The 18205-nt window shown below is 31.9% G+C and overlaps 1 protein-coding gene across 1 annotated transcript in view; it reads right to left on the minus strand.

The window, feature by feature from the left end:
- LOC140449719 (uncharacterized) overlaps positions 1 to 18205 on the minus strand; it is a 741138-nt gene that overhangs the window by 538704 nt on the left and 184229 nt on the right. The window lies entirely within an intron of this gene.

Consider the following 18205-nt stretch of genomic DNA (forward strand, 5'->3'; position numbering starts at 1 on the left):
CCACCCCTTAATTTCTCGTATTTGTCCTGTATATGCAAAGCAAAAGAGGATAAAACAAATTATGATAGTTGAAAACATTTTTTTTAAACAAGCCGAAAATATATATAATAATCCATCATATGAGAAAGTGGCTACGAATAACCGATTCTCTATGTTAAACAATGATAACAAGTTTCCAACTTTACCGAATACTTTTGGCGACAGTACATCATCGAATATTACTTTTAAAAAACCAAAACCAGCTTTTAAGGCCAATATTATTAAAACAATTAAAAGAACACACTCAACCTCTCCTACACTTGATATGATTCCTGTAAAAAATCATATAAACCTAGTCAAAAACCTGAACATATTATACCTAACCCCTACAGTGAAGAATTTATGGACTATAAAGAGAAAACTATAATGTTAATTACCTCCTTCATGAATAAATTTCAAAAAAATTTTCAACTAGCACCAAATACTCTTATAGAATCTAATATCAGGGCCTTTGTTCCAAGTAATCCAAATGATGCTATGGAAACATATTGAATCAAATTCAAGTAAAGAACTATTTTACTGATTAAACTTTAAAAATGGCTAATAAACAAACAATTAAAAACCAATTAGTAATTTAATAATTTTGCAGTGGAATAATAGATCAATAACATCTAATAAAGATAATTTGTTAAATTACCTTAATAAAAACCATGTTGATATTATCATACTTTCCAAAACTTGGCTTAAGTCTAAAAGTAATTTTAATATAAAGGGATATTTATATCTTACAAACATTTAACTATCAAGAAAGTGTCATAATCCAAAATTTTTCAACGTGCATTGAAGTATGTGCAGTATTTATTTATATTATATATTTATTTATATTTCTTTAGTTTCAGTATACAAACCTTCAGACATAGCAGCCACAAAAAAAGATTGGTTAAATTAATTGTAACAGTTTGATATCTCTCATACAATTTTTTGCGGCGATTTTAATGTACACCATTACAGGTGGGGCCCTATTTCGGAAGATCGCGGGGGAAGAGATTTAGATTTTTGGGAACTAATTGCTTTAAATGATAAATCGCCCACTAGAGTTAATCCCAATGGTAATCACTCTGTAGTTGATTTAACTCTTATCTCTCCTTTCTTGGTAGATTTGGTAAACTGGTCCGTATATTAAGACACTTTAAAATCTGATCACTACCCTATTTAAATTCAGCTCCAAATTGCTCCCATATCTTTCGAAATCAATCCGGCAACCAAGTGGAATGACGGTCGTGCAGATTGGTCAGCCTTTCAAGCATTTATTGAAAATGAAATCAGTACAAATTTATCTCTAAATGATTCAGATAACTGTCGAATAACAAAAAAATTATTTGAAGTTATATCTTCAGCAGCATCTGCATCCATACCCTTTAAAAACATTTCATTCATATTGGTGGGACGAAGAATGTTCTAATATAGCTGAAAGTCACTCCCATGCACTTAAATTATTCAGTAGACAAGGAAATATTACAAATTATCTGAATTATCAAACTATTGCAGCAAAGTCTAAACTTATTCTCAAGTTGGATAACCTTTCTTAATTAACTTAATAGATCTACAACCCTTTCAATCATTTGGAATTGTGTAAAAGAAACAAATAATATCATCAACAAAAGAAAAAAAGAAACCTCCATTGCACGAAGATTTAATTGAGGATGATCTAAATCAGCTGGCCTCGCCTTCGTTCTCTAATGTCGATGTATATAATCTACAAAATTTTCATTTTTATTCGACTTCAGATACTATGTCTAAAGCTTTTACCTATTTAGAGTTAATTTTGAAAATAAAACAAACCAGAAGCACGGCTCCCGGTTTGGATGGTTTCACATATTATAAAATTTTACACGATCTTCCAGTTTCAACTAAACAAATAATTTTTAAAATTTTGAAGCAAGTTGTGGGTAAAACAAGATTATACTGAGAATTTAAAGAAAAATTGTTAAATGTTTAATAAAAAAAACATATGAAGATCCAAAATTACCATCATCATATCGACCTATATCGTGTCTTGTCTCTATTCCTCATAAAAGGTTTTGCGAAAAATTAAAAAGTATTGATTTAAATATGATTTTACCCATTTCTTTTCTTAGGATTAGTTTAAACCTACCGAAATATACCCACATACTAAGTTTCCGAAGTATATGCCAGTCCATACAATTTTGTCGTACCCGATTCGTTTACAGTAAATTGCGAAAATACTTTCTATACAATCTTCATTTCTCAGGATAGTCTAACCTACTGTAAATGCAAAGCTTCAGGACATATCGCTAGATAGTGTCTTACGAATTCCAGTAATGCTCCAACTGTAAGCTCGCCTACAAATCTCCACAACCAAGAAACTACCAGCACTCCTAGTTATAGCAACACTTTCAATCAATCTCATTCGGCGACAACACCGTTTTCACCAACTTCGGAAGCAATATCCTCCAACCTATCAACACCTCTTGCTTTAGATAAAATTGAAGAAAACTCGGATAAAGCTGTTACATTACCACATATTTCTCTTACAAATAAAACTTCATGCTCGACTTCTGCCACTACTTATAAGTTTGCTCCAGTACTTCCAAAAGTAATAAAGCCACAGAATCTAAGTGAAAACTCTAAAAATACTTGTGCCAATTCAAGTAGCTCCATAAAACGCAGTCTCCTCCTACAGATTTAGCACTTTCATCACAAAATCTGATTACAAAACCCAAATCTTCTAAATTAAAAAAACCGCGCTCATCCAGCAATCCATCTACACGAAAAACTCTTGAAAATTTTATTGATAATCATACACCACCTTTTGTTTTAAACTACCACTAATTGTCCTTAATGATTGATAATGTCCAAGGTTCACCTGATACTATTAGCGTCCTCAAAGAATCTACAAGTAATATGGTTGGTTTACTTCATCTTTTAAAATGCAGCTATCAATATGCAAATGATAGATCAACAAAAACTAAGTTTACAAAACTTTAAAAAAAACTACTTAACCATTTAGGAAAAGATATGTCTGACTCTAGACAATGACTCCTCTGTAGACAATCGTTCAGTTTCCTCCAACTACGAATCTATTAATAACTTGCAACTCGATTCTTCAGTGGAACATTGATTGATTTTTCCATCGTCTCCCTATGCTACAGCTTCTTTTATCTGAATATTCTCCAAATATTATTTGTTTGCAGGAGACAAACTTAAAGACTAATTAATTGTACAATTATAAACATTTCATTTGTTTTCGAAAAGACGTTTACCTTCCTTGTAACATACAAGTAAACTAAACTAAGCTAAAACATTTTCATGGAATAAGTACGTATCGGAAATTAATAGCAAAACCCCTCTCTCTGATGTCTGTAATAAAATAGAAAAATATGTGGTTTACACACTTCACACAATTTCAAGGGTTTAAAAGAAAATAATAATTTCATAACACCAAGCAGTGATATTGCAAACATTTTTGGAAGAATCTATCAAAGACACTCATCGAATCAACAGTAAACAGCCAATTTTCTTAAAGTCAAAGAATTCGCCGAACAAAATCCCATACATCCATTAGAAGTTGAAAATAGTTCCTTAAACCATCCTATCTCTTTTGAAGAGATAAACTCATCCCTTCTTAAACTGAAGGATTCTGGTCATGGATGTGATGATATTCCTTCAGCAATTCTGAAACATCTTCCTGTTTCAGCCATAACGTATTTCTTAAACATATTTAACAAAATTTGGCTCCACTACCGATGACCAGCTATTTAATCAAAGGCAATAGTCATTCCTCTCCTAAAAACTGACAAAACTAAATATGACCCAGACTCATTCCGACCCATATCTTTGACATCGACAGCGTGAAAATTACTAGAAAATATTGATAACTCCAGGCTCTTATGGATTTTGGAAAATTCCAATCTCTTAATCTCCGAGCAAAATTGCTTTAGTAAAGATCGGTCAACCAGAGACAACATTTTAGTCTTGGAAAGTGAGATACATGAAGGTCTTGCTACAAGCCAAAAATGCGTCGCTATATTTTTTGATTGATGTATTATGATCTATATGTATTTAATAAAGCTTGGAAGTACAACATTTTGAGACCACTTCATAACTGGAATATTCAAGGTCACTGCCTAGTCTTCATCCAAAACTTTTTAAACAACAGATCTTTTCAAGTGAAAATAAATAATATTTTTTCAAATATTTATCGTTTAAAAAATGGTACATCCCAAGGATCCATGCTCAGTCCAACTTTATTTCTAGGGGCAATAAATGATATAATCAAAAATATTCAAGCACCCTTACAACCCCGTTTATACGCTGACGACAAAGTGGCATTTTTTATTAAAAGCAAAAATATCTCCTTAATGTCCTCATTTCTTCAAAACTTTTTAGATACTCTCGAAAATTGATCCCACCTTACATGTTTTCAATTTTCAATAGAAAAATCAATAGGAGTTGTATTTTCTTCAAGCTCCATGTCACAACGCCCAAACCTGAGAATCTATGAGAAACACGTGTGGAGTTTAGAGATCATCACAAATTCTTGGGCTTAATCTTTGATTAAAATATCACACGTCGGGATAACGGGAAATGAAGAAGCTGGTAGGACTGCACGACAGATAGTTTTACGTGATTATTCGGAGCCTATAGACAAGTGTGTTTCCAGTGGCTTAAAAGATTATTTTAAAAATAAAGTGTTGTGTTTGTGGCGAAATGAGTGGCCTCAAACTAATTCTAAGCTGAATATGATGAAGAGTAATGTTTCCTAGTGGATTCGATTAACAGTTAAACACTTTTTAATATATTGTGGGAAATATGATCAAGAAAGACATCGTTACAATATCTCGAACTCTTTAGCAGAAACTGTAGGTTAGGAGTATTCCTATGGTAATATAATTAAATATTTAAGATCTATAAATATTTTGCATAATCTGTAGTTATTCAATTTTTTTATTTATATTTTGTTCCGTCGCTAATAACCTCTTGGTGAATTCGACCTTTTTTTCTAATAAAAAAACAATTACCAACCTACTAATTTAAACACGTAAGTTTACTTTTAATAATGAAAAGAACTGTAGGTATTATAAAACGGGAAAATAGCTACGGAAAGCTGCCAGTTTATGTTGTATGAGGTGGAAAGAGCTGTTATGTATTTCAGTACCTCTATGTGTCAATTTTCTATAAACATTAAATTTAAAGAAATTAATATTTAAAGTGTCAAGTCAATAAAATTCAGAAGAAAATTATCATTTTGTGTTTCCAATGTAAACTTAATAGACTGATGCAATGTGTTAATGTAAGCTAAGAACTTGCGGGTTCTGGGGTTGAAGGGTGAGATCAACATACGGAACATAAAACTTAATGTAATTACTATATTTATTGTTTTTTAAGATGTAGTGTGTCTCTAAATCATCAAGGAAGATATCTGCCAGTATGGAAGATAAGGGAGAGCCCATAAAAAATCCTTCTGATTAAATGTCTGTAATGTTATTAAAACTGAAAAAATTAAGCAGATTGCGACCAAATCCGTTAACTTAAAAATAAGGTCAGAAGTATAGTTTTTATTCCATAATTCCAAACCAATAATATCAATAACCTCGCTGACTGGAATGTTTGTAAATAAATAACTAACATCCAAGGAAATGATGTCTTCTGGTGACAATTCTAGTTTCTGGAGTTTATCAACCAGAGCTATACTATTTTCTACTACATGTTTGAATTTTTTGTTTTAGACATTCATTCATTTATATTTTTATTATATAGTCGTTGTTGATATAGGTGTATTGTACTATAATATGTATATAAAGCAATTACGCTCTTTATTCTTTACTTAATTTTTTGGTGGGCAGAACACTTTGGCTTCTTTAATACTATTATTGATTTTAAAATACAAGTGGTACTTATGTATATTGATGTATATATTTATGACTGAAGAAGACATTGGAGATTTTTAAGTTCTTTATTCTATAAAATTCTATAAGTCTGTTGCCATTATCATTCCTTTGTTATTCTCCAAATGTACTGATGATATTGGTGTTAGTTAATTTTCCTGTTCGGCTATTGAAGTCACTTATCAAAACGATTTTTTTTACACGACACGTTTAAAATTTCTCTTTATTGGTGATTGATTCATCATTTAATGGAGAGTGTATTAATAATAACGTGATAATATGCTGGTGGAGTTTCATATTTACTGGTAGGATGTTTTCATTGTTCATTCAAAAATCTATTATTTTATTCTTTAGTGCTATAGTGTTATAAAACAAGCAGGATGGATAAAACATATAAAAAATAAACAGCACTATTATGGAATAAATGGACCAATAAAAAAAATAATTGAACAAAAAATTGCTTTTTTTGTATGGCTTAAAAAAATTGCACCAAATAATAAAATAAATATTTCAGGACGCTATAAATGGAGAACAGCTCACAAAGGAATGGACGGAGGCATATATGACATCTATATTTAAGAAAGGAGATAAAAAACGATGAGAAAACTAAAGAGGAATAAGCGTAATATCATCAATAGGAAGATTATATGGGAAAATACTACGAGAAAAGATAGAGCAAGCGGTAAATGGCAAAATCGGGATGGATCAGGCAGGCTTCACGGCAGAAAGATCAAGCATAGACCACCTATATACACTGGAACAACAATTGGAAAAGAAAAAAGCAAAAAATAGAGATATACATTTGGCACTTGTGGACCTCAGAAAGGCATATGACTCCGTACAAAGGTCAGAACTATGGAAGGCGATGTACAAATTACAAATACAGACGGAACTCATAGAAGCTAAAAAAGCTCTGTATGTATAAAGAAAATAAAGTGTCCATTAAAATGGGAACAAGAATTATAGAAGACTGCACCACAACCAAAGGGCTCCTGCAGGGTTGTTCCACATATTCAACCCTTTTTAAAAAAGAAGACCTCAGTAACATGATGAAGAAACTATAAAAAGAATATACCAAGGCTGGTCTAGATATTAACCTCGCGAAAACAGAGTACAGTCTGTCCCAAACCCTTCTTTCAGTGCGTCACTAATTTTGACGTCATGTAGGATTTTAAGAATGTCGAGAATTATTGCATGACATTTTAGTTAAATTTGACAGTTGCAGGATTGTAACCTCTCTTTTTCTAATTGAAAATAATTTAATAATTTTAATTTTAGTCTTTGTTCTTTCTCGATATATCTCGGCATATTTAAAATATTTTTATGACAATAAATACAAAATTAAATTTTCACTGTAAAATGTCTGATAATACTAACCTGGAATGACAATTATTTTATCAGATGACGTTGTGAAAGTACTGTCAAGATCGAGACCTTCTGCGTCAAATTATATTTATGCGCATCATTGATTGGATATCTATTTAGCGTAGTCTAAACTCCAACCAATTATACATCCGTAAGTAGAATTAGCTTTACGATAAATAATTTTCTAAGTTCTATGTATAATAATCACAGACTCACGTTTTTTTCTGTCACTTCTAGCTTAATGTGTTAGAGAGGATTCGATAAACTATGACGCACTGAAAGAAGGGTTTGGGACGAACTATACATATCTACAAGTGAAGAAGACATAGAAGATCTACAGATTGACAACGTAACTATCAAAGGAAAGGATAAATTCAAGTGCTTGGGGTTTATAATCACGAAAAAGCTAACAACAGAGGAAGAAACTAAGCAAAGATTAGGACAAACAAGAACAGAAATCCGACAACTTATCTCAGTATGGTGGAAAACAAAAACACATATTTATAACATTAGTGCGAAGTATTATAACATATGGGGCTGAAAATTGGATTATAACCAGGAGAAACAGCATTAAGATGGTAGCAACAGAGACGGAGTGCCTGCGAAATAACAAGAATGGATAGGATAAGTAATGATGAAATAAAGCAAAGAACATCAATAGAAACAGACATACTAACATATATAGAACAAAAAAGACTAAAGTGATATGGACATGTAAGAAGAACTAGCGACAGTAGATGGATAAAAAGAATAACCGAATGAAGCCCTATAGGAAGGACGAAAAGAGGACGACCCCGAAGATCCTGGAGGAACGAATTAGGCGAAGCCGTGAATAAGAGAGACCTAAACAATGGAGAATGGGACAACAGAGAGAGATGAAAACGGTTGAGCGAGGAAGGCAGTGAATACTGTAGAATCTCTGTACAATACTGTATTCATTAACCATTTTTTTCGCTTTTGTGCGATGTGTAGGCTTTTTTAGCAAGTTTGGATTTACAGTAAAATCGGGTGCTAGCTTGAACGTACAAACCTGCTCCTTTATCCGGGTTTGGGACCAGCAAGAGTACCATTGAGCTTTTCAATATATCCGATGAAAATTCAGGTGGAGTTTTTAGGCTTATATGTATCTAATTTTTAACACCAATCTAAAGAGTATCGTAGGTAACCCGTTATATACGTTTATTAAAAAATAAATCTAAAAATACTTCGAATATAGTCGGAATTTAATATATCCTTGATATTAAAATATATTAGTTTGTTTAGAAAAATCTGTTACCTAATGAAATAAAATATATTTTTAATTAAATTAAACAGTTCCGTTTTCGTGACACGAATGTTGTTAATTACAAAAATTTAATGGCCAAGTAACTTAAGTTTTAATTGCAATTAACTCTTAATCCTTGCCTCTAAAATTTCTGGAGAAACGCGTTTTTGGAATGAGTCGCGTAGTAACATAAATAGACTCTAATCAAAAGTCCTTAACTGATTCTTTTAATTTGTTATATTTTAATCAGATCAAACTATATGAAGAAATAAAAAACTGATAGAAGTTTCTAAAAAAATTTGTTTAGAAGTATGAAATATATTTTGGTGGTATTCTGTATTCGTATTTATTTTATATTATATTTATATATTATATTAATTGAGTTTTTGTTAGTGGCGGCCGTGGCTCAGCGGCTAAGATATGCATATCAACGCATGAGTTCAATACTCTGAATCTAAAACACAATTTTCAATTTCTAAAAATTATACCAGCCATTTTTCGAAGGGCACCTAAAGGTCCTGACTACATGACTACTTAATTCGTGGTTAAGTCATGTTAGGGGTACTTGCGTGATTAAAAACTCTCACACCAGACCTTAGCCAAAAGGTCACAGGAATTTTCCTTTTTTTAAGCTTTTGATCACGTTGTCGTAGACCTAATATTTTATTTCTTAAATTAACATTATTTTCGATAAATCCCCAAAAACAAAAATCCATTGGACTAAGATCTGGACCGCCCATTCATTTGGTGCATTGAACCCCCTTGTTCTCCGACGTCTGGCTATTGCTGTAATAAGACTACACTAACCTTGTCGCTATAATGGGAGTACTAAATTGCAAAAATCACATATATTTGATGATCGCTAACAGTAAATTTTCCAAGAAGAGAGACAATATGTTTCGGAAAAATGGTAAATAATTTTTTCCGTTTAAATTATTTGGAAGAATGACTGGTCTTACCTAATAATTACTGGCAATTTTACACCAAATGTGTACTTTAAAATTACACTGATGCCGACGCACTTTTCTATTATAAAAAATTCTATTTTGCCTTTAAGGATCAGGTATAATATTTTACATTTATTTTCCCTCGCTATATGTCCCAGATAAGACTCGTATATATGTGCACATGAGTAAACATGCGTAAACACTTTGGTGCATGACCAAACAAAAAGAATTACTCAGCATAATCAAAGTGAGGGAAATACAATACGTAGGTCATGTGTTAAAAAGTGAGAGATATCTTCTTCTTCTTCAAGTGCCATCTCCGCGGCGGAGGTCGGCAATCATCATAGCTATTCGGACTTTTGAGACGGCTGGTCTGAAAAGTTCATTTGATGTACATCCGTACGACTCTCTCAGGTTGCGCAGCCATGACATTCTACGCCTCCCTATGCTTCCCTTTCCTTGGATCTTTTCAGATATTCCAGATATTCCAATTTTCTTGTTTTAATTATATTTAAAATTTCTATTTCTTTATGCATCCTTCTCAGAACCTCTTTGTTTGTGACGTGTTCTGTCCACGATATTTTCAGAATTCTTCTATACACCCACAGCTCAAATGATTCCAGTTTTTTCATTGATGTCGCATTCAATGTCCAAGATTCCATTCCATAAAATAAAGTCGAAAAAACATAGCACCTCGCCAACCTAACTCTTAGTTCCAATTTTAAATCCCTTGTACATAGCACTCTTCTCATTTTGTTGAAATTTACTCTAGCCTTTTCTATTCTGATTTTGATCTCCTGAATGTAATCATTTGTCGAGTTAATCATTGTTCCCAGATAGGCATATTTGTCCACTTGTTCGACGTTGATTCCGTTTATTAGAAGATTCTCGTTATTTCTTTGAGTTTTCGATATTCTCATAAATTTTGTCTTCTTGACATTTATTGTTATACCATACTCTTTTCCATACTCCACTATTCTGGTGACCAGTCTGTGAAGATCTTCAATATTTTCGGCTAAGATCACAGAGTCGTCCGCATATCTAATGTTGTTAATGGGAACTCCATTTACATTTATTTCAGCTGTTTCACCCTCAAGAGCGTTTTTCAGGATCTCTTTGGAGTAGGCATTAAAAAGAATTGGCGAAAATACGGATCCCTGTCTCACTCCACATCTTATTTCAATTTCTTCTGACAGCTGTTCGTTAACACGTACTTTTGTTCGCTGTTTATAGTATAAATTTAATATGAACCTGAGGTCGTTGTAGTCAATCTTCTTTGATTTCAGGACATTCATTAATAGTTTATGTCGTACCTTATCGAATGCTTTATGATAGTCAATAAAACATACGTATATATCTTGATTGACGTCCAGGCATCTTTGTATCAGTATATTAAGTGAAAAAAGAGCTTCACCCGTTCCTAGGCTTTTGCGAAAATCAAATTGTGTATCATTAACGTATATGTCCAGTTTGTGATATATTCGGTTATGGATGACTTTTACTAGTAACTTTAGCATATGAGATATCAAGCTAATGGTGCGGTAATCGCTGCATTCTCTTGCGTTTTTCTTTTTGGGGAGACAAATAAAAATCGAAAAACAACTCTTTGGGTAATACGCCTGTACTATAAATTTGGTTTAAGAGTGTCACTAAAACATCAATGTGCTTCTCATCTAGAATTTTTAGGATTTCTATAGGAAGCATGTCAGGTCCAGGGCTTTTCCCACTCTTCATTGTTTTGAATGCTTGTAATATTTCTTCTTTTGTAATATATGGACCTATTTCTTCTAACGTTAGTTCTATGTGCTCCAGATCTCTTTCATCATCGAACAATTCGTCGATATATTCTGCCCATCTTTGTACTTTCTCGTCTGTATGTGTTATAGTAGTCTCGTGTCTCTCCAGAATTGCACGAGTTGGGTTTTGTTTTCTTAGTCCTGCCAGTTCTTTAACTTTCTTGTGTAGGTTAAACAGATCATATTTATTTTGAAGGTCTTCGATCTCTTTGAAGAGAGATATAAATTATTCCAAATCATATTGGAAGGTAAAAAATGCACGGCCAAAGAAGATTAGTTGATAGACTCTAGAACTCGTGGCTAAAAGACCTAAGATAGTTTCTAAAGTTAAAATTGCCATTTGCAAAAGTTAAAGAAGATACATATGTGCACATATATATATATATATATATATATATATATATATATATATATATATATATATATATATATATATATCTTTATAGGGAGTAACAATCGACACTGAGGAGTAGGCAGATTGAGACCTCAGTGCCGAGAGACAGTTCTTGCAATATAGAACACGATACTGGTACGTCTCGAGTGGGGGGAGTAGGCAGATTGAGATCCCGAACTCGAACCGAACCGTATCACTCTTGATAATGGCTCCAAAATGGGTGCCGAAACGTCGAGTTTTAAATTCTCAACGCGGTTCTTCCCGAGAACTCAGTAATTTTCATTTATCAGACCGCGGAAACTTATCCGAACATATATATATATATATATATATATATATATATATATATATATATATATATATATATATATTATGAGAGGTATATTAGGTCCGCCCGTTAAATCGCCGAACATGCATAAGTGGATATAATAAAAAAGGGAAAGTGTAGCGTTGCCAAACTTATTGGTTTTATTTGACTGTCTTTTATTTGTCTTTTTAGCATTTGAACAATGTTCTAAGATAATCAAATTTGGGCGAAATGGATTTAAATGGCAGCTTGGGAATATGCCACAATTTTACTTTACAATAAGTGTAATATAACATTTTGATTTCCATTTCGGAAATCCTTTTATATAAATAAAATTTATTAATGATTCGTATTTTAAGTACAATTTCCGAAAAAAACTTCATACAAAATTATTTGGCAACATCTCGTGTCGCGTGGTCAAAGTACCAAATCAAAGTAGGAATACAGGTAAGAGTAGACGTGGGACGTTGACGTTTTTATCGTTAAGACCGTAGGCGCAAAATTTCGGGCCAATGCTTTTTAAATGCATTCTTTTTTTTTTCGAATCCTGAGAAAACTAATAAATATTTTTGAAAAATTTAAACGCAGAATGAAAAAATACATTATTACCGAGGGCCAAAAGTCCCTGAAAACTTCTATAATGTTTATTTTAATAAGTTACAGTGGGAAAAAAAAGAGAAAATTCAGTGATTTTGAATTTCAAATATCTCATTCAAAAAACTTTTTGTTTATTCTAAGGGACTTTCGGCCCTCGGTAATAATACAATCTTTCATTCTGCGTTTAAATTTTTCAAAACTATTTGTTAGTTGTCTCAGGATTCGAAAAAAATTAATGCATTTAAAAAGCATTGGCCCGAAATTTTGCGCCTACGCTCTTAAAACCGATTTTCGTAAACAAGTAACTATGATTGTTTAACAGTAGTTTCAAGTAAGAGAGTACCTACATAAACAAACATAATGGCTATTATCGTTCATGTGTATTTTTATTGAAGTGAAAAAACTAATTAAGGATATATTTATTATGACTTGAAAAATAAACTCTTCTTCTCTTCTTCTACTTTTTGGAGATCTTTCGATCTCTTTAATTCTGAAGCTGCGTCTGGTTAATTTTCTGGGAGGTAGATTGCCAACTATCCCTCCATCTTTCAGGTGGTCTTCCTGGAGGTCTTGAACCAAGCGGGTTATTTTCTAGGGCAATTTTTGGGAGTCTATTCTCATCTATTTATCTTACATGACTGTACCAAATCCTTTTACGCCGCCTTCCATATCTTACAATATCTTGAATTTTGCACTGCTCTCTAACGTTTGTATTTCTCACCCTGTCTCTTCTTGTTTTGCCCACTATAGTTCTTAGGGTTTTCATCTCGGTAACCCAAAAATAAACTAAACAATACAAATAGTAAATCGTACTTACATTTACATTACACGTTATTATTAAATCGCGAATCGTCTAAATTGACATTTAAAAACATAAGTTTTTCTACTTCACTTCTTGTTAACCGTGTTCTTCTTTTATTTACAATTAAACCAGATTTTAAACATGTGTTCACATTTACAATACTTTATGAATATAGTGGTTAAGTAAGGATATACATGGCGATGGTTTTTCCACCATTGTATTGGACTCTCGATACAGGTGTATGTTTAGATGGGTCATGTCCAATTAATTCATCAAAAATACACCATGGACTTAACTCATCTTTATCAGTTTCTTTTTCTTGTACTGGTTGATTTTCAATAGTATAATCTTCTTTTTCTTTTTTTATAGAAGTAACCAGCTTCGTAACTCTTTCTTTTGTTTTTTTACCTGCATTTTTATCAGAAGATCCCTGTACTTTAAATCGTGAATCCATAAATGTACATATTGACAATGTGCCACTCTGTTCTATCCCTCTAAATCTGTCTGCTAAACCCGGTATTAGTAATTGTACTACGTTGGATACTATGGATGTAAGGTTACCGTTTGCTAAAATTTTATTGCAAGATTCTTGCAGACAGCGTACCATAACAATCACTGAACTACCCTTCAAGTATTTTTGGCCACTCATTGTACTTGTTATTTTTTTAAAAGGCCGTAAAATTTGGGAAAGTTGAAAACAAATAATCCAGTTTTCATTATTTAGATTTGGTCTAAGTCTAAGTCTGTATTAACTAATACCAATGTGGAACGGATTGCCTCTTCTAACTAGGTCATTCTTTTTAACATGTAATAGGTGAAGTTCTACGTAGTTTCCACGTCTTGGATTGGCCTTTTGGGAACTTTGTTATGTTGTAATGGATACTTTAAAAGCCTATCTAAAGACAAAGTACTTTTTTGAAATGTGTTTTTTTCCGAAATGTCGAAAAAAATACTTTTTATTTTATCTATTTGTACACGACAGCATTTAAGTGCGTCCTCCACCAATAAATTTAACGTATGAGCAAAATAATTTAAATGTTTACATTCCAAAATATCTTTAATAACTTTGACCATATTTGAGGCATTATCAGTTACTACAAAATTTACTTTTCGTTTTAGACCCAACTGATTAATAATTTCACTAATTTCAAAAGCGATGTTCTCTGAATTATGGTTTCCAGAAAAATGGCAGCAGCCTAATAAAACCGTTTTAAAGTCTAAATTTTCGGTTAAATATTGTCCTGTTAATGCGATGTAACTCTCAGTTACTCCAGATGTCCAGAGGTCAGTAGTAATACAGATATTTTCTACTTCTTTAACAACTTGTGATCTTATAATTTGCTCAGTTTTGATATAACATTCCTGAAGTAATGAACCTGACAATGTTTTTCTTTTTTGCGGTTTATATCCAGGAATCCATCCTGCAAACTTTTTAAAAGCTCATTCTTCAACTATGGAAAACGGATGAAACGAGTCTTTGCATAGGTTTAGAAAATCCATATCTATTTGTTTCTTTTGTTCTAAACTAATATTTTTATTAATGGAAGTATCCATCACCTTCGAAAATTCAGATCGATCGTAAATTGAAACTCATTCATTAATCAGAATACCTAGTTATTTTATTTTCAACGTCAACCGATAGCCCGACTGTCCACTGTCACGGAAGAGTCGCATGTTATTTTTAGTTTTGTAGTAGTCTCTCAGATAAACTAATCGTTCTCGTCGACGTAAAGTGTTCGTTGCTCCTCTGTTTACGTCTACACAAAACGTAGTTTTTTTTAATCAACCATCAACTAGTTTTCTTACCAGCGAGAAACCGTAGATTCGTAAATGACAAATAATGATTTAAAATGCAGGGATATTCTGATAAAAATGAAGATAAAAAAACAAAAGAAAGAGTTACGAAGCTGGTTACTTCTATAAAAAAAGAAAAAGAAGATTGTACTATTAAAAATCAACCAGTACAAGAAAAAGAATTTGATGAAAATGACTTAGGTCCATGGTGTATTTTTAATGAATTAATTGGACATGATTCATCTAAACATACACCAGTATCGAGAGATATAAAAGAAGTCGACATGTATTTGTCTGATGATATATTACCCACAAAAAATTTCGAACGGAGATTGGAACTGTCCATTACACTGGTGGAAAAACCATCACCATGAATATCCTAACTTAACCACTATATTCCTAACTTATTGTAGTATTGTCACAAAATCTGTTCTTGTAAACACATGTTCAAAATCTGGTTTAATTTTCAATAAAAGAAGAACACGGTTTACAAGAAAAGTGGAAAAACTTATGTTTTTAAATGTCAATGTAGACGATTCGCGATTTAATAATGTGTAATGTAAATGTAACTACTATTTACTATTTGTATTGTTTAATATATTTTTCAAGTTATAATAAATATATCCTTCGTTAGTTTCTTTCACTTCAATACACATAAACGATAGCCAAAATGTTTGTTTGTGTACTCGCTTATTTGAAACAATAAACTAGTTACTAGTTTACGAAAAACGGTTCCGATAAAAATGTCAACGACCCACCTCTAGTTAATCAGGTATAAGGTAGATCAGAGCCAGAGATATGTAAAATATCTCCGATCGGAACTAATCGTCTCGTTAATGGGCAATACGCATCTATTAGAAATAAGGAGGGGAGACCAAGGGGAAATATGATTGTTATCTTTGTCTATTCGCTGAAAATATGATTTTATAGCTGTGTTAGATATCCTGTTAAATTTTACCATACCGACCATAAACTTTTACCTACAGTGTATATACAGGGTGGTCCTTAAGTAATTGTACAAACAGAAACTGTAGATTCTGCACTTTAAAATATTACGATTTAAGCCAACTTGCTTTAATAACATGTTGATATTAAGAAAGATACAGGGTGTTAAAGTGAAAATTTAAAATTTTATTTTTCGCTATAACCTTTACGTTTGTAAATATTTTTGGACAAAAATTTACAGTTAAATGCTTTTGAGTAGGATAAATTATAATTTTATATTTACTTTAATGTAACTAATAGAGGGCGCCACATATGCCACATGTCTGGCAAAAATTTGCTCTTTAAGTAAGCTCTATTTGTGTTAAAAAATATTAAAGATACATTATTTTTACAAAGAAAAGGTATACTTGTTAGTAACCTAAAAATTCAACCGTTTTCGAGATAAATTCATTTTATAAGTAAGCTGCACAATAATTCTTAGTTTGATATTTGTGCAGTAAAGCACTGAATGCCTATATATAAGAATAATTAATAGTTTATTCTTATTAAAACAACTTAAAGATGATAATGTAACATCACAAAATGCTTTGTTATGGGTGCTAAATGTCCTTCTTTAGGTGCCGTGTCCGTATTCAGACGTTGGCCGTCATCATGTTTACAATTTCCCTTTACTATCGCTTGTCAAGTTTCTATAATGGCGTTGTATTATTTTGTCTCTATTGTAAAATGCTAAAAACCCAAAATATGTGGTTTATGCAAGATGGTACACCACCACATTCTAGAGAGAAGGCAGTTAGAACATACTTAAATACAACTTTTTTGAACGTTGGATTGGTCGTGGTAGTTATATTACTTGGCAATGTGGTGAGATATTGGTATAATTATTTAATTCATAAAAAATCCGAAAAGAATACTTATTGTTCATTACGTAAATTGTTTACTCATTTTTATTAGGACCTATAGAAACTAGAGCACAGGTATTGAATAACACATATGTGTCCTGTTTCATAATACTTTTGCTACAAATCTAACCTGAAAGACTCAGCATTTTTACAAAAACATCATCGTTGTCCTAATAACCGATATTGTTATAAATATAGTAAACACACAGGCAATTTAGTTCATGATAATATTAGTTCGTTAGTAAATCATAATAGTCCATTTGTTCGAGATGTAATTATAGTTACTCGTAAGCTGTAACGTAATCATATAAATAAGTAATGTCATCGATAGGTTATTCCGTGTGTATATAAGTAACCAATGAACGAGATACATCACAGCTTAATACATTATTTAATTTCTGCGACAAATAAGATGTAGTTCCATAATATACCATAAGATTTGGATATGTATCCAAAATAATATATTCATCCATTATACATTATAGCCACCACGTAGCCCCGAATTTAATCCGCTTGATTTTGGTGTATGAAGCGCATTAAAACAACGTGTCTATAAGAATCCCATAAACATTCGCAACCAACTATGGGAAGAAATAAATACTGCAGCAGTTTCTTTAGAACCAATGATGCTATTTAATATGAGATGATCTTTTATGGAATATATTGACAAATGAATTAAAGAAAATGGTGGACATATCGAACACTTACTTTGACAAAAAGTTATGTTATTTAGTTTAACTATTTCTTAATTTGGTTTCTAAACAAAATGTTTTGATTATGACCTTAATTTAACATAAAACGTAAAATGTTTGATGTAAAATCCTATTATTCTGTTATTTTGTCAAATCCTATTATTAATTATCCTGCTGATATATTTATTCTATTTAAGATTTCGTTAACTATTAACTTTAGTTAAAGGTATTTTATACCAAAATTCAGAAGTATTAATGTTTTTGTCTATTTTTTCTTCGTTGCCTGGAGTAATTGCCTTAGATCAAAATTATGCAGCTGATTTTTAAAATGCGATTATCTCGAAAACTGTTGAGTTTTGAAGTTATTAAATACTTTTTTTTTGTTAAAATAAATTTTCTTTAATATTTTTTATCCCAAATACAGGTAACTTAAAGAGCAAAAAAGTTAAGTGCAAATGTATACCTCATATGTGGCATAAGTGGCGACCTCTATCAGTTACATCAAAGTGCGT

This window comes from Diabrotica undecimpunctata, chromosome 9 (genome assembly GCF_040954645.1).
Source record: "Diabrotica undecimpunctata isolate CICGRU chromosome 9, icDiaUnde3, whole genome shotgun sequence".
Lineage (NCBI taxonomy): Eukaryota > Metazoa > Arthropoda > Insecta > Coleoptera > Chrysomelidae > Diabrotica > Diabrotica undecimpunctata.